Source organism: Hylobates moloch, unplaced genomic scaffold (genome assembly GCF_009828535.3).
Source record: "Hylobates moloch isolate HMO894 unplaced genomic scaffold, HMol_V3 SCAFFOLD_41, whole genome shotgun sequence".
In the NCBI taxonomy this organism is placed as follows: Eukaryota; Metazoa; Chordata; class Mammalia; order Primates; family Hylobatidae; genus Hylobates; species Hylobates moloch.
In genome coordinates this window covers 718,895-736,996 of record NW_026652316.1, presented here as the reverse complement: position 1 = coordinate 736,996, position 18,102 = coordinate 718,895, and the positions used below count along the sequence as shown (strand labels likewise).

The 18,102-nt window shown below is 43.9% G+C and overlaps 1 long non-coding RNA gene across 1 annotated transcript; it reads right to left on the bottom strand.

The window, feature by feature from the left end:
- Positions 1–7,606: 7,606 nt before the first annotated feature.
- Positions 7,607–17,875, bottom strand: LOC116463559 (uncharacterized). The gene is made up of 3 exons (XR_004246714.1): positions 17,583–17,875; positions 12,929–13,124; positions 7,607–9,662 (listed from the first exon to the last, which is right to left on the bottom strand). It is a non-coding gene; the product is annotated as an uncharacterized LOC116463559 (long non-coding RNA).
- Between the last annotated feature and the right edge of the window lie 227 nt (positions 17,876–18,102).

Here is an 18,102-nt window from a genome sequence, read left to right as displayed (position 1 = left end):
CCTCAAAGGTATAGACTCTGCCTGGCCATTAGCTGCTTATGGTAATTTCAGTGAAAATGTAGACTTTAGGTTCACCCTCTTCATGAGTCTAGCTTTGCAGAGGTTGAACTCTTACTCTATGCCGGGCTCTGACAGTTGGCAGTGTCTGGTCTGGTATGCAGATGCAGTAGGTGATCAATACATATTTGTTGGTAATTGCTAATACAACTTTTGAGGTTTTCTTTGGTCTTGGGGAACTGGTGCCCTGCAGCTTGTGGTTTTCTTTTCTTTTTTTTTTTTTTTTAATTATACTTAAGTTCTAGGATACATGTGCAGAATGTGCAGATTTGTTGCATAGGTATACATGTGCCGTGGTGGTTTGCTGCACCCATCTACCCGTCATCTACATTAGGTATTTCTCCTAATGCTATCCCTCCCCTTTACCCGCACCCCCTGACAGGCCCCAGTGTGTGATGTTCCCCTCCCTATGTCCATATGTTCTCATTGTTCAACTCCCACTTATGAGAGATAACATGTGGTGTTTGGTTTTCTGTATCTGGGATAGTTGTTGTATTAGTTTGCTGAGAATGATGGTTTCCAGCTTCATCCATGTCCCTGCAAAGGACATGAACTCATTCTTTTTTATGGCTTCATAGTATTCCATGGTGTATATGTGCCACATTTTCTTTATCCAGCCTATCATTGATGGACATTTTAGTTGGTTCCAAGTTTTGGCTATTGTGAATAGTGCTGCAATAAACATGTGTGCATGTATCTTTATAGTAGAATGATTTATAATCCTTTGAGTATATACCTAGTAATGGGATCGCTGGGTCAAATGGCATTTCTGGTTCTAGATCCTTGAAGAATTGCCACACTGCCTTCCACAATGGTTGAACTAATTTACACTCCCATCAACAGTGTAAAAGCGTTGCTGTTTCTCCACATCCTCTCCAGTATCTCTTTTTCCCTGACTTTTTAATGATGGCCATTCTAACTGGTGTGAGATGGTATCTCATTGTGGTTTTGATTTGTATTTCTCTAATGACCAGTGATGATGAGCTTTTCTTCATATTTTTTTTTTTTTTGGTCACATAAATGTCTTCTTTTGAAAAGTGTCTGTTCATATCCTTCACCCACTTTTTGATGGTTGTTTTTTCTTGTAAATTTGTTAAAGTTCCTTGTAGATTCTGGATATTAGCCCTTTGTTAGGTGGGTAGATTGCAAACATTTTCTCCAATTCTGTAGGTTGCCTGTTCACTCTGATGTTAGTTTCTTTTGCTGTGCAGAAGCTCTTTAGTTTAATTAGATCCCATTTGTCAATTTTGGCATTTGTTGCAATTGCTTTTGGTGTTTTAGTCATGAAGTCTTTGCCCATGCCTATGCCCTGAATGATACTGCCTAGGATTTCTTCTAGGGTTTTTATAGTTTTAGGTCTTATCTTTAAATCTTTAATCCATCTTAATTTTTGTATAAGGTATAAGGAAGGGGGTCCAGTTTCAGTTTTCTGCATATGGCTAGCCAGTTTTCCCAACACCATTTATTAGATAGGGACTCCTTTCCTCATTGCTTGTTTTTGTCAGGTTTGTCAAAGATCAGATGGTTGTAGATGTGTGGTGTTATTTTTGAGGCCTCTGTTCTGTTCCATTGGTCTATATATCTGTTTTGGTACCAGTACCATGCTGTTTTGATTACTGTAGCCTTGTAGTATAGTTTGGAGTCAGGTAGCATGATGCCTCCAGCTTTATTCTGTTAGGATTGTCTTGGCTATACAGGCTCTTTTTTGGTTCCATATGAAATTTAAAGTAGTTTTTTCCAATTCTGTGAAGAAATTCAATGGTAGCTTGATGGGAATAGCATTGAATCTGTAAATTACTTTGGGCAGTATGGCCATTTTCACAATATTGATTCTTCCTATCCATGAGCATGCAATGTTTTTCGATTTGTTTGTGCCCGCTCTTATTTCCTTGAGCAGTGGTTTGTAGTTCTCATTGAAGAGGTCATTCACATTCTTTGTAAGTCATATTCCTAGGTATTTTATTCTCTTTGTAGCAATTGTGAATGGGAGTTCACTCATGATGTGACTCTCTGTCTGTTCTTGGTTTATAGGATGCTTGTGATTTTGCACATTGATTTTGTATCCTGAGACTTTGCTGAAGTTGCTTATCAGCTTAAGGAGATTTTGGGCTGAGACGATGGGGTTTTCTAAATATACAATCATGTCATCTGCAAACAGAGATGATTTGACTTCCTCTCTTCCTATTTGAATACTCTTTATTTCTTTCTCTTGCCTGATTGCCCTGGCCAGAACTTGCAGTACTATGTTGAATAGGAGTGGTGAGAGAGGGCATCCCTGTCTTGTACCGGTTTTCAAAGGGAATGCTTCCAGCTTTTGCCCATTCAGTATGATATTGGCTGTGGGTTTGTCATAAATAGCTCTTATTATTTTAAGAAACATTCCATCAATACCTAGTTTATTGTAGTTTTTAGCATGAAGTGGTGTTGAATTTTATCAAAGGCCTTTTCTGCATCTATTGAGATAATCATGTGGTTTTTGTCATTAGTTCTGTTTATGTAATGGATTACGTTTATTGATTTGCATGTGTTGAACCAGACTTGCATCTCAGAGATGAAGCCAACTTGATCATGGTGGATAAGCTTTTTGATGGGCTGCTGGATTCAGTCTGCCAGTATTTTATTGAGGATTTTTGCATCAATGTTCATCAGGGATATTGGCCTGAATTTTTTTTTTTCTGTCTCTGCCAGATTTTGGTATCAGGATGATGCTGGCCTCATAAAATTAGTTAGGGAGGAGTACCTCTTTTTCTATTGATTGGAATAGTTTCAGAAGGAATGGTACCAGCTTCTCTTTGTACCTCTGGTAGAATTCGGCTGTGAATCCTTCTGGTCCTGGGCTTTTTTTTGGTTGATAGGCTATTAATTACTGCCTCAGTTTCAGAATTTGTTATTGGTCTATTATGGGATTTGACTTCTTCCTGGTTTAGTCTTGGGAGGGTGTATGTGTTGAGGAATTTATCCATTTCTTCTAGATTTTCTAGTTTATTTGCATAGAATTATTTATAGTGTTCTCTGATGGTAGTTTGTATTTCTGTGGGATCAGTGGTGATATCCCCTTTATAATTTTTTATTGTGTCTATTTGATTCTTCTCTCTTTTCTTCTTTATTAGTCTGGCTAATGGTCTATTTTGTTAATCTTTTCAAAAAACCAAAACCTGGATTCATTGATTTTTTGAAGGGATTTCGTGTCTCTATCTCCTTCAGTTCTGCTCTGATCTTAGTTACTTCTTGTCTTCTGCTAGCATTTGAATTTGTTTGTTCTTGCTTCTCTAGTTCTTTTAATTGTGATGTTAGGCTGTTGATTTTAGATCTTTCCCACTTTCTCCTGTGGGCATTTAGTGCTATAAATTTCCCTCTAAACACTGCTTTAGCTGTATCCCAGAGATTCTGGTACATTGTGTCTTTGTTCTCACTGGTTTCAAAGAACTTATTTATTTCTGTCTTAATTTCATTATTTACCCAGCGGTCATTCAGTAGCTGGTTGTTCAGTTTCCATGTAATTGTGCGGTCTTGAGTGAGTTTCTTAATCCTGAGTTCTAATTTGATTGCACTATGGTCTGAGAGACTGTTATGATTTCCGTTCTTTTGCATTTGCTGAGGGGTGTTTTACTTCCAATTATGTGGTCAATTTTAGAATAAGTGCTATGTGGTGCAGAGAAGAATGTATATTCTGTTGATTTGGGAGAGTTCTGTAGATGTCTATTAGGTCTGCTTGGTCCAAAGCTGAGTTCAAGTCCTGAATATCCTTGTTAATTTTCTGTCTCATCGATCTAATATTGGCAGTGGAGTGTTAAACTCTCCCACTATTATTGTGTGGGAGTCTGTCTCTTTGTAGTTCTCTAAGAACTTGCTTTATGAATCTGGGTGCTCCTGTATTGGGTGCATATATATTTAGGGTAGTTAGCTCTTCTTGTTGCATTGATCCCTTTATCATTATGTAATGCCCTTCTTTGTGTTTTTTGATCTTTGTTGGTTTAAGGTCTGTTTTATCAGAGACTAAGATTGCAACTCCTGGTTTTTTTTTTGTTGTTTTTTTTTTTGCTTTCCACTTGCTTGGTAAATATTCCTCCATCCCTTTATTTTGAGTCTATGTGTTTCTTTCCACATGAGATAGGTCTCCTGAATACAGCACACCAATGGATCTTGACTCTTTATCCAATTTGCCAGTCTGTATCTTTTAATTGGGGCATTTTGCCCATTTACATTTAAGGTTAATATTATGTTTGAATTTGATCCTGTCATTATGATGCTAGCTGGTTATTTTGCCCATTCGTTGATGCAGTTTCTTCATAGTGTCGATGGTCTTTACATTTTGGTATGTTTCTGCAGTGGCTGGTACTGGTTTTCCTTTTCCATATTTAGTGCTTCCTTCAGGAACTCTTGTAAGGCAGGCCTGGTGGTGACAAATTCCCTTAGCATTTGCTTGTCTGCAAAGGATTTTATTTCTCCTTCACTTATGAAGCTTAGTTTGGCTGGATGTGAAACTCTGGGTTGAAAATTCTTTACTTTATGAATGTTGAATATTGGCCCCCACTCTCTTCTGGCTTGTAGGGTTTCTGCAGAGAGATATGCTGTTAGTCTGATGGGCTTCCCTATGCAGGTAACCCAACCTTTCTCTCTGGCTGCCCTTAACATTTTTTCCTTCCATTTCAACCTTGGTGAATCTGATGATTATGTGTCTTGGGGTTGCTCTTCTCAAGCAGTATCTTTGCAGTATTCTCTGTATTTCCTGAATTTGAATGTTGGCCTGTCTTGCTAGGTTGGGGAAGTGCTGCTGGATAATATCCTGAAGTGTGTTTTCCAGTTTGTTTCCATTCTCCCCATCACTTTCAGGTACACCAATCAAATGTTAGTTTGGTCTCTTCACATAGTCCCATATTTCTTGGAGGCTTTGTTTGCTCCTTTTCATTCTTTTTTCTCTTATCTTGTCTTCACACTTTATTTCATTAAGTTGATCTTCAATCTCTGATATCCTTTCCTCTGCTTGATCAATTCAGCTATTGATATTTGCCTATGCTTCATGAAGTTCACATGCTGTGTTTTTCAGCTCCATCATGTCATTTATGTTCTTCTCTAAACTAGTTATTCTAGTTAGCAGTTCCTGTAATCTTTTATCAAAGTCCTTAGCTTCTTTGCATTGGGTTAGAACATGCTTCTTTAGCTTGGAGGAGTTTGTTATTACCCACCTTCTGAAGCCTACTTCTGTCAATTCATCAAACTCATTCTCCAACCAGTTTTGTTCTCTTGCTGGCGACGAGTTGTGATCCTATGGAGGAGAAGAGGATTTCTGGTTTTGGAAGTGTCAGCATTTTTGCACTGGTTTTTCCTCATCTTCATGGATTTGTGTACCTTTGGTCTTTGATGTTGGTGACCTTCGGATGGGGTTTTTGAGTGGTCATCCTTTTTGTTGATGTTGATGCTATTGCTTCCTGTTTATTAGTTTTCCTTCCAACTGTCAGGTTCCCCTGCTGCAGGTCTCTGGCGTTTGCTGGAGGTCCACTCCAGAGCCTGTTTGCCTGAGTATCACCAGCAGAGGCTGCAGAACAGCAAATTGTTGCCTGCTTCTTCCTCTGGAAGCTTCATCCCAAAGGGGTACCTGCCAGATGCCAGCTAGAGCTCTCCCCTATGAGGTGTCTGTCAACCCCTGCTGGGAGGTGTCTCCCCATCAGGAGGCACGGGGGTCAGGGATCCACTTGAGGAGGCAGTCTGTCCCTTAGCAGAGCTTGAGTGCTGTACTGGGAGGTCCACTGCTCTCTTCAGAGCTGGCAGGCAGGAACATTTAAGTCTGCTGAAGCTGTGCCCACAGCCACCCCTTCCCCCAGATACTCTGCCCCAGGGAGATGAGAGTTTTATCTATAAGCCCCTGACTGGGGCTGCTGCATTTCTTTCAGAGATACCCTGCCCAGAGAGGAGGCATCTAGAGAGTAGGCGTCTAGAAAGGCAGTCTGGCTATGGCGGCTTTGCGGTGCTGCGGTGGGTTCCACCCAGTTCAAACTTTCCAGCTGCTTTGTTTACACTTTGAGGGGAAAACTGCCTACCCAAGCCTCAGAAATGGTGGACACCCCTCCCCCCACCAAGCTTGAGCATCCCAGGTCGACTCCAGACTGCTGTGCTGGCAGTGAGAGTTTCAAGCCAGTGGATCTTAGCTTGTTGGGCTCCGTCGGGGTGGGATCCACTGAGCAAGAGCACTTGGCTTCCTGGCTTCAGCCCCCTTTCCAGGGGAGTGAACGGTTCTGTCTTGCTGGCATTCCAGGCACCACTGGGGTACTAAACAAAACTCCTGTGGCTAGCTTGGTGTCTGCCCAACCAGCCGCCCAGCTTTGTGCTTGAAACCCAGGGCCCTGGTGGCATAGGCACCGGAGGTAATCTCCTGGTCTGCAGGTTGGGAAGACCATGGGAAAAGCATAGTGTCTGGGCTAGAATGCACCATCCCTCATGGCACAATCCCTCATGGCTTCCCTTGGCTAGGAGAGGGAGTTCCCCGACTCCTTGCACTTCCCAGGTGAGGCAACGCTCCACCCTGCTTTGGCTCACCCTCCATGGCCTGCACCCACTATCTAATCAGTCCCAATGAGATGAACTGGGTACCTCAGCTGGAAATGCAGAAATCACCCACCTTCTGCGTTGGTCTCACTGAGAGCTGCAGACTGAAGCTGTTCCTATTCGGCCATCTTGCCTGGGAGTCCCCCTGTATAAGGTTTTTCTAAGCTTTCTGATTCAAATAAAATGGCAATGTTGCTTCCACAACCTCCTAGAAGACAAAGGCTCTTCCTAAGATTTCTATGAATCCCCAAAGACATACATTTTTGTTACCTCCATGGGCTTTGAATCCCTAGTCTTACCAAATTCAGTCTTGTTTCTGAATTCCCTTCCCCACCTCTTCTTTCCTCTGCATTCACTGATCCTAATGTGTGTACAGTAAACACACCTGATCGCTTCATTGAAGCACACCCTTAGAACAACCCTGTATGGCAGATGCACCTGAATGTGTGTTCTGAGCTAGAGAATCCGAGAGTGGCCAACCTGGAGATTCATTCCTTATCTACAATAAACATCTGAGTCCCTGGCCCATCTGGTGAAACACGGGCTGTACAGGGGATTGAGGCCCTGAGTTTTGGGTTAAACGAAGGTTGCCAGGTGAAGGTTGTTGGAGGGAGGGGAGTAAGTGGAAATGCTACATAAACTGCATGATATTTGCAGGCAGTTGCGGTTTTGCTCTCCAGCCTGCAGCTACTGGGCCCTGTGGTTATCTTGTCCAGCCCGCTGTCGCTGCACTGTCTCCCTTGTGTGGAAGCCCCTAATAAGACCCCATGTCTCATTTACTGGCTCTGAGTGTCTTCTTTGGCCTCTTGAGCCTGGTGTCTTCCCTACTGAGGTTAATAGAGGTTCAGCACAATGACGTGCAACAGAGTTTTTGTGGGCTTCTTCTGATTTTGCCCAAATCACTCCCACACTGCTAGAAGGATTTACTATTTGATGCAATGGCTGGGGACTTATTTCACAGAAAAAGGACTTATAACCTAAAAATTCCAATTCTTTTTTTATTTTTATTTCAGGATCAGGAGTACATGTGCAGGTTTGTTACCTAGGTTAACTGGTATCACGGGGGTCTGTTGTACAGATTATTTTGTCACCCAGGTACTAAACCTGGTACACAACAGTAAGGTACCAAATTTTGACAGGTTCAAAATTTCAGTGAAGGAAGTAACTGTGGATGTGGTAGAAACAGCAAGAGAACTTGACTTAGAGTGAACCTGAAGATGTGACCAGATTGCTGCAATCTCGTGATCAAATTTGAATAGACGAGGAGTTGCTTCCTATGGATAAGCAAAAAAAGTGGTTTCTTGAGATCTACTCCTGGTGAAGATGCCATGAACATTGTTGTAATGACAACAAAGGATTTAAACTATTACAGAAACTTAGTTGATAAAGCAGTGGTAGGGTACCCAACAGTACCAGGTTTAGTAACTGGGTGACAAAATAATCTGTACAACAAGATTAATATGTTTTTCTGCTCCTCTCCTTCCTCCTACCCTCCACCCTCAAAGAGGTCCCAGTGTCTGTTGTTCCCCTCTTTGTATCCATGATGTCTCCTCATTTAGCTCCCTCTTATGAGTAAGAACATGCACTATTTAGTTTTCTGTTTCTGCATTAGTTTGCTAAGGATAATGGCCTCCAGCTCCATCATGTTCCTGCAAAAGACATGATCTTATTCTTTCTTATGGCTGCATAGTATTCCATGGGACCTATGTACCACATTTTTTATCCAATCTGTCATTGATGGGCATTTAGGTTGATTCCATGTCTTTGCTATTTTGAATAGTGCTGCAATGAACGTTTGTTGCATATGTTTTTATGGTAGAATGATTTCTATTCCTCTGGGTATATACCCAGTAATGGGTTTGCTGGGTCAAATAGTAGTCCTGTTTTTAGCTCTTTGAGGAATCACCACGCTGCTTTCCACAATGGTTGAACTAATTTAAACTCCTACTAACAGTGCATAAGTATTCCCTTTTCTCTGCAACTTTACCAGCCATCTGTTATTTTTTGACTTTTTAATAATAGCCATTCTGACTGGTGTGAGATGATATATCTCATTGTGGTTTTGATTTGCATTTCTCTAATGATCATGATATTGAGCTTTTTTTCATTTGCTTGTTGGCCACATGTATGTCTTCTTTAGCAAAGTGTCTGTTCATGTACTTTGCCCACTTTTTGTTGGAATTGTTAGTTATTTCTTGTAAATTTGTTTAAGTTCCTTATAGATGTTGGATATGAGACCTTTGTTAGTTGCTTAGTTTGCAAATATTTTCTCCTATTCTGTAGGTTGTTTACTCTGTTGATAATTTCTTTTGCTGTGCAGAAGCTCTTAGGTTTAATCAGATCACATTTGTCAATTTTTGCTTTTGCTGCAATTGCTTTTAGTGTCTTCATCATGAAATCTTTGCCCGTTCCTATATCCAGGGTGGTATTGCCTAGGTTGTCTTCCAGAGTTTTTATAGTTCTGGGTCTTACATTTAGGTCTTTAATCCATCTCGAGTTGATTTCTGTATATGGTGTGAGGAAGGAGTCCAGTTTCAATCTTCTGCATATGGCTAATCAGTCAACCCAGCACCATTTATTGAACAAGGAGTCCATTACTCATTGCTTGCTTTGTCGAAGATCAGATGGCCATGGGTGTGTGGCCTTATTTCTAGGCTCTCTATCCCCATTCTCAAAAATCCTCCTGCACCACCATTCCCATCCCCCACAATGGGAATTTCTCCTCACCACTTTTCTCAATGGTCTAGAGACTCCAGCTAGGTTTCTTGAGCTTTCTATATCTCCCAAGACCCTCCTCACATTTACTCACATTTGAGAGCTTACAAACTGTTCAACAAAAGGCCATGTTCTCTAGGCCTCATCCTTAAGGTGACATATTAAAGACCCCAAAACACATTGTTCAGCCGAAGCATCCAGATACTTCCCCAGATGGTGTCCCCGAGTCGGAAGTGGTGGCTCAGATGATTCCACAGAGCACTGCGTGGGTAACAACTTCCTCTCTCACTCCAGAGGAACTATAAATAATTCTTGATAAAGGGTGAATTTCTTTCAACCTAAGAAAACTGATTTTTAAAAAATAAAAAGAAGAAAATAATAAAGGGTGAATTTCTAACTCTTCCTGTTGAGACATCCCTCCTGTTTCACTGCCTTCAGAAGAGTTTCTTCCTAACACTGTCATTAAATAATGTTATTTCAGTGCCCAGAAGCCTCAGCTCAGTCAACCAATTCCAGGAGCCCCATATTTAGCTTATATCGTGGGGGGATTGGGAGGGATGTCCCTATGGCATGTCCCTATCTTCAACGGTATCATGTGTCCCTCTCCCATGCTCAGACTTACTGTTTACCCACCTCCCTTTTCTCCTAACAGTTTGGAAAATCTCCTTAGGAAGATCTCACAAGAGTCAGAAGGAAGTTCTAAAACTCATTTGAGATGAATCTCACCACAAGGGTGGTGGGTGCAGGTACACTGTCAGAGAGCCAAGTACGCATGGTCTGAGGGCCAGAAATTTCCCTTGGGTGAAAGCAGGCAAAGGAGGCCTCTGAAAATTGCTCAGAAGAATCAGCACCTAGAGACACAGGATTTCTTTAAGGTTGAAGTCTTTGTTGAAAGACATGCTTGGACTGATGGAAAATCCTCACCCAGCCCACCTGCTGAGGCAGAAGCCCAAGGAGACTGGCTGACGCAGCAAAGAAATTAGGGGTACAATGGACTCCCTGGTAGAAGCTGCGTGCTATCAGGCTCTGGGGAGATTTTAAGGAAATGCAATGCAGGGCCTGGAGAAGATAATTGTAACGTGTGGTTAGACACGTTCTGGAGATGTTATTACAATACTGGCAGGGCCCTGAAGCAGAGGAGCGGGAACTGACAGTCAGTCTCCCACTCTCTGCTTCAGAAGCCAGCAACTGCCTCAGAGCTTCAAATGCCTCAGTCCCTGTGGCTGGCTGCCTAACAACATTCAAACAGGTAGCTAGAAATGCAGAGGGAAATGGGGACTCGACACTAAATGTTGACTGTGTTCCAACAGATAGGAGAAATGTTGTCCTCATATGTGTGTCAAAGAACAGTTGCTGGAGACAGCATGGGAACTGTGAGCCGGCTCCCAAAGAGTGGCCCACCCCAGACTGTCCCAAGGTGGCATGACCAGGCCTTTGGGATTCTGCCCCTGACACTCAGGGTTCAGGGGAATGGGACAGCCCCCACCTCTGTCAGAGGGTTTCCAGCAGAGACCTACTTGGAGTCAGCTATCCTACTGATGAAGATGGGGTCAGCTATCCTACTGATAGAGATAGCTACAAATTGCCTCTTGAGAATGTGACAGATCCAGGAAAGGGCCAAGAATGTGCCAAGCACCTTCTAAGGGTAGGAGAGACAAAAGTGAAAAGAAATGCCCTCTACTCTGAAGAAGCCTGCGGTCTCCTGGAAACAGAGTTACACAATGCAAATTATAAAGCAGTAAAGTGAGATCAGTGGTTTATGCAGGTTCAGAAGCTCTCTGAGACCTGAATGGGGTATGTCAATGGCACCCTATGTTTACTCTTCAATCACTGTCTTTTCTTTCTCCCTCTCCTACTATAGTGATCATGCAGAGATGAAGTACTATGCCCCAGTCAACACCACATCCCTGCTATGGCATCATGCCTCACAGTGGCAGGTTCAGTTATCTAAGCGAAAATTAAACACAGAACACATATGTTATTTGGAAAGTAAAAACTGAGATATTCACACCCTTGAGAAACAGGGTACATGGCAGGAATACAGAGAAGTGATTTGAAAGAGGCAACACCTAGCACAGTACTCAAACCGAAAGAGCTCTCACTCTCATTTGGAAGAGTAGATGAAAGAATGCCAGACGTGGATCAGAGGGCAGGGCTGCTGGTTCACCTGGGCCTCTGGCACAATGTGTGGTCAGGTGGTTAACCTCCTGAGCTTCATTCCATGGTCTTTAAAATGGGAATAGCTACACCCCCTAGCTGCCCACCTAACTAACCTCATCAAGTTGTAGAGAAGCTCACACAGTCAATGAAGAGACAGAATATAAAACAGTGCTATCAAGTGTTATTCAGGAGTCAGGAGCTATTGTTCCTATGCTTCCCATTGGATGGGCATGAAGGCCATGGCAGGCCCAGCAGCAGAAGTAGAAGCTCAGGGTTAGGAGAGAAGAGTTGGCCGAGACCTCCTGCCTGTCTCTCTCAGCTCCCAGCTCATGCTGGCTCCAAGGAGTCCCCACAGTGCCCCTTCCTCCTCTGGGCCCTGGGCCCCATGCACACATAAGCAGACCAGAACCACCTCTTCCTCAAGGAGAGAGGCCTGGCCCTTCCCCAGCCTGGGCAACTTGAGCTGAGCTGCCCTGGACCACGCCCATCTATCAGAAAATCCATTCCTGCATTACTTGACTGAGGCCACTTTGCATGGTGTAAATATCACTCAGCTGGTGTGATGGTTTGAATCTTTGTCCCCTCCAAAACATATGTTGAAACTTAATCCCCAGGGTGGCAGTATTGAGAGATGGGGCTTTTAAGAGGTGCCTGGGTCCTGAGGGCTCTGCTCTCATGAATGGATGAGTGAATTCCTAGAGTCATGGTTATCGTGGGAGTGGGACTGGTGGCTTTATAAGAAGAGGAAGAGAAAGCTGAGTTAGCACACTCAGCCCCCTCACCATGTAATGCCTTGTGTTACCTCAGGACTCCACAGAAAGTCACCACCAGCAAGAAGGCCCTCACCAGATGCAGCCCTTGACCTTACACTTATCAGCCTCCGTAACTGTAATAAATAAATTTCTTTTCTTTACAAGTTACTCAGCTTCAGGTATTCTGTTGTAAGCAACAGAAAACAGACTTACACACCTGGGGTGCTGCAAACCTCCACTCTGGTGTCATCTCTACCTCACTTGAGCTGTGTGACTTAGGGGTGGGCATCCAACTCTTAGGAACCCTGTTTCCATATCTGCAAATATGGAAGATCAGACTTTCTCAATCTCAGCACCACTGACATTTCAGGTTAGATGATTCCATATTGTGGGAAGCTATCCTATGCATATTTAGAGTCTGGCCTTGACCCACCAGAGGCTAGTAGCACACACCTACACCCACCATGACAACCAAAAATGTTTCCAGACATTACCAAATCCCCCACAGTTGAGAACAACTAACCTAGCTGATTCCTTAGGGCCTCCAACCTGCTTGGACTTCTCCAGCCCAGGCACTCTGTCTTCAGTACAGGCTTCTTTTGCTTGAGACAAATGCCCCCTCATATCAACCACCACCTCCTCTTTAACAACCACACCCAAAACAAAGGCATTCACCTCTCTCCTTGGGTTTCTTCAGTTACCTGCATTCTTGTATTCCATTTAAATGGTTGTCAGGCATGGAAATCTGAGCAGAAAGGACCCAGCTGTCACGTCACAGGGTCCAAAGCAAAGGGGAGATTTCTGGAATGACCTTGGAATCAAGCAGGTCTGAATCTGAATCCTGGCTTTGCTATGTGTCTTTCACCAATTCACAGAATCTCTCCAAGCTTCGACTTCCTGTGTATAAAGTAGGAAAATAAAATAATTGCATGGGACCAACATGAGGATTAACTAAGTGTTGAAAGGGCCTGATGCTGTGTCTCTTCCACAGTGGGCTCTGGATGTGTGGTCGCTCCTGCTCTGCTCTGTAGTTGTGTTGATGGCGAGGAACTCAGTGACGGGGAGTCCCTGCAGCTCTTTGACCTGAGCCCTTCCTCAAACCTAAGCTGACACTGCATGGCTTTGCTCCATCGCTCTCGGCTGTGGCAGCGTGTGGCCAGAGGCCCTGGCCCATTTTCATCTGGCCTCAGCAATAGATGCCTGGTCCACGGGCCAGCTCTCCAGTAGGAAAGCCAGTCCTCATCTTCAGAGCTCTGCCACCAACACGAAGCAATTAAGCCCATCTTCACATCACATGGCTGCATCCGGACTAAGTGGGAAAAGCTGCTGTGGAATTCATTACTTGCTGAAAACAGAATCCTCTTAACCTTGCTTCATCTCCCTTCCTGCCCGCCCTCCGCAGTCCTCACAGTTCAGTAATTTAATAGGAAGGAACCAGAACCAACAGGAAACGGAGCTGCCTGTCTGTTTGCAATAAACACAATAGAATCTCACTTCTGAACAAATCCAGGAACACAGGCTTGGCTATGAGTCATGCCTACAGATGAAGCATCTCCCTTCCCCACTGCAGCAACGAGGCCCTCCCCAAGGCCAGGAAAGGCATGCAGAGAAAGCACATAAGCACATGAATTCTGCAGTGTATGTGTGATTTTGGCCTGTCTGCTCAGCCTTCTCTCTGTCAGAAAACATCAGAGCAGACCAATAACTTCTGGAAGCCTTGAGCAAGTTAACCACCCTATGCCTCAATGCCTCATTTGTTAAGCAGGGGTAGTAAGAGCACATTACCACATAAGGAGGTTGTGAGGATTGAGTGAGTTAATATATAAAGCACTTAGGACAGTACCTGGGATATACTTAGTACTATATAAGTGTGCCATGTTTTTGTTGTCATCATCATTATTATTATCCACAGTCTCTGTTCCTTATTTGGGGACCCCAGAGACAGATGAGATCCAACACAGCACTATTATCCAAGCTTTCGTTATTGTAATCACAATCAAAGCCAGTGTTGATTGAGAACTGACCGTGTGTATGTTTCTTCATTCTTTATGGCCATTCTGTGTGGCTCGTTATTATCTCCATTTTATAGAAAAGAAAACAGGCTTAGGGAGTTTGGGAGACCTATCCAAGGACACCAATAAGCAAAGGAGCCACTACATGTCACATCCAATTTGGCTTAGGTCTCTTCACTGCAGAGCCTGAATGTCACTGGGTGGCATGGCCTGCATTTCCCAGCACTTCCAGAAATTTCTGAAACACAGAGCACATTTCTTACCACAATGGGGTCGCAAACAACAGAAAGTGATTTTGCCTAACTTAAGCAAAAAGGGATATCAGGGAAGGAGAGGCTCTGGAAATCCACTGGAAGGCTGGGACCCAGGCCTGGATGCTGCTAGGGGGCACAGACACTTCCTGGAGACAGGAAGAACAGAAATGGTCCTACTGCAGGAGCGGTCCTAAAGACAGTGGACAAAAGGTAATTATCCCAAAGGACACCAAGGCACTGTTAGGAATGAGACATGGATGCCAGAGGGCCCCAAGGCATGCGTGCCAGCACCACGAGTCTTCCAAGAGTTTTCACATCACGGCACACGAGGAAAAGAGTGAGTCCTCTAATGAGGGGTAAGTCAAGTTACCTTGGGTGTGACAGAGCTAAATAAGAATCCTAATGTGCTAGAGTTTGAAGGAATCTTGGAATTATCTCATCTAGCCTCCCCCTCTCCCCTTTTTTTTACAGACAAGGAAAGAAAAAATGGTAGGTTACGAGAACCGCACCACATGTTGGTGGTAGAGCCAGGACAAACAAAGGACTCTGCAGCCCATCAGCGACTCTTCCACTAAAATACTAATGATCTCCCACTATCCAGAAGCATTGCCACCCTTTCCAAACAGCAAGTCAGGCCCCCGTGCAGTCCCAGAGATCTTTCTGGGGTCTGGAAAATCAGGTCATTCACCTACTCTAGGGCCTCCCTTTCCTGAGCAGCCAGCCAGAAATGCCCTTAGGGGAGGCAGAGAACCATAGAGAAAGGGGTAGTTCAGCCAGCCTCGAGACACCTGTCCACACACATTGGATCTGAATGGGAAGAAGAGTATTGCTCATACCTTTCCCCTTCTCCAGCTCCCTCCCAGGCTCCTGTGATCCTTTGCTGTATCCTCCCATCCCTGAAGGGGTCCTCAATATTCACTGTAACCAGACTTCCCAGTATTCTGATGTGGGGGAGTCTGGCGGTTCCTTCGGCTGAGACACACCCGGGTGTCACACTCAGATAAAGATGGCTCTGTCTGTTCTTGGTCTTTTGAGTTGTGACATCTGGACTGCCACTGCTAGTGCTCTAATTTAGAATTTGCATCCCCACAGAGGCAAAAATAAGGAACAAGAGGCGAGCAGGGGTGTGGGGATGGGGTACAATATGTGCTTCCAGGTGCTAGAGGGGTGGCCCTTGCCAAAAAAAAATAATAAATGCTAGTTTTTGCAAATTCTAGCCAGCTATGTGCCTATAAGGAATGTGGGCACAACCATATATGACATTACCCAGGGGCATCATTAACCTGTTGATTCCATGCACTCCTTGTTTATATACTAAGTCAGGGTCATGCAGATGAAAGTCTACAAATAGGGAGCAGCATATACTGCCCAGGTGATGGGTGCAGCAAAATCTCACAATCACCCCTAAAGAACTTACTCAAGTAACCAAACACCACCTGTTCCCCAATAACCTATGGAAATAAAAAAAAAGTTACATATCACCTAGTCAAACCTCTGGATGGGGAAGAAAATTCATTGCCCCAACTGATTTATAAAAAGCTTCTAAGGCCAGGCATGGTGGCTCATACCTGTAATCCCAGTACTTTGAGAGGCCAAGGCAGGTGGATCAACTGAGGTCATGAGTTCAAGACCAGCCAGACCAACATGGCAAAATCCCACCTCTGCTAAAAATACAAAAAAAAAAAAAATTAGCCAGGCGTGGTGGTGCACACCTGTAGTCCCAGCTACTCGGCAGGCTGAGGCAGGAGAATGGTGTGAACCCAGGAGGCAGAGCTTGCAGTGAGCTAAGATCGTGCCACTGCACTCCAGCCTGGGCAACAGAGTGAGACTCTGTCTCAAAAAAAAAACACTTCTGAGAGTGTTGATGCTGCTACCAGAAAAATGGCTTAGATAAGAGCAGACTTCTGCTGAGAAGGCAGAAAGTAATTAATACATTGCTCTTCCTCCTTTGCAAATGCAGTAAAGCTTGTGTTCCCATATATTAAAATGGGAGACACTGTCACAGATGAGAGGAAGCTAAGGACCTCTGACAACTACACACAACGTGGGATCCCAGATCGGTTCCTGGAACAGAAAAAAAAGACATTCGTGGAAAAGCTGGTGAATTCTGAAGTCTGTAATTAATAGTATTGTACCAAAAATGGTGAACAGCAAGGCAAGCTGGATGAACGGCATTTGGGAATTCTGCACTACCTTTATAACTTTCCTGAAAATTCAAACTAAAAAGTTAAAGTAGGGAAAGGATCTCAGGGCAAAGGATGGACCACCGCTTGGTACCAAGCCCAGCATGGGTGTGAAGGGAAGCCTTGGATGAGGCACATTTAAGAGCAAATCTAGCTCAACCTCACTCAGGCCTTGAACATTCAGAAACGCTTTGGCAGAAATGCCAGAGAAAGGAAGCAAAGCAATTGTCGAGAGTTACTCAAGTTAAACCCAGGAGAGATCATGGGGACTTATCTCATCCTTGTGAAAATACAAAGCAAAAAAAAAAACATCTGCAGGAAATCAACATGGCACATGGATACATATGTAACAAACCTGCACATTGTGCACATGTACCCTAAAACCCTAAAGTATAATAAAAAAAAAAAAAAAAAAAAAGCAGAGTTCATTTTAAAGAAAAAAAAAAAAAAACATCAGGCTGGGCCAGCTTGGGTGGTAAGCTCCCAGATTTAAAAAAAGAAGAAAAAACGAAAAAAAAATTCTGTGATATTTAATAAAGGAAAACCTTAAAATTTTAAAGTATTAAAAAGGGAGCCAAGCGGCCAGGCAAACAAAGGGTGGAGAGGGGACAAAGATAAGCACCGCTGTCCTCTGGTCACAGGGGAGCAGAAATCAATCCGACTGCGCAAACCAACTCCCTGGAAGCCAAGCATGCCCTTACCAAGTCCAACTCACCCTTCTGAGGCTCCCTACGGGGTTGACTGGTGGTAAATATCATGACTGCACAGCGCCCCACGTGGCGAGCAGGCTGAGTCTTGCATAGGGGCTCCCCTGGCTGTACATCTAGAGCTTGGAAAATCGCAAAACCCCACACACTCCCCAGCATCTCCACCTACAATCTGCAGCCACCTCTTGGCTGAGCTCACCCAAAACACTTTCAGCTGAAAAGCAAAGGTAGCAAAAACTCCAGGAGGTAGTCTTAGCATCCAGGACACATCGCAGAGTCTGTAAGCTTTGACTCTCGGTTTTTCTTCTTTTTCCACACATTTATTTGTTCATCCAGCAGCTGCGTAACTGCCCAATGGGTTCACCTTGCCCGCTGCCTAGACACAGCTGATACCGCTGCCTAGACACAGCTGATCTATCAAGACAGGGGAATTGCAATAGAGGAAGAGTAATTCACTGCAGAGCCTGCTGTGTGGGAGACCAGAGTTTTATTATTACTCAAAGGATCAGAGTTTTTAAGGACAACTTGGCGGGTAGGGGAAAGCCAGTGAGCCAGGAGTGCTGATTGGTTAGGTAGGAGATGAAATTATAGGAAGCTGAAACTGTCCTCTTGTGCTGAGTCAGTTCCTGGGTGGCGGCCACAAGATCAGATGAGCCAGTTTATCAATCTGGGTGGTGTCAGCTGATCCATCAAGTGCAGGGTCTGCAAAATATCTCAAG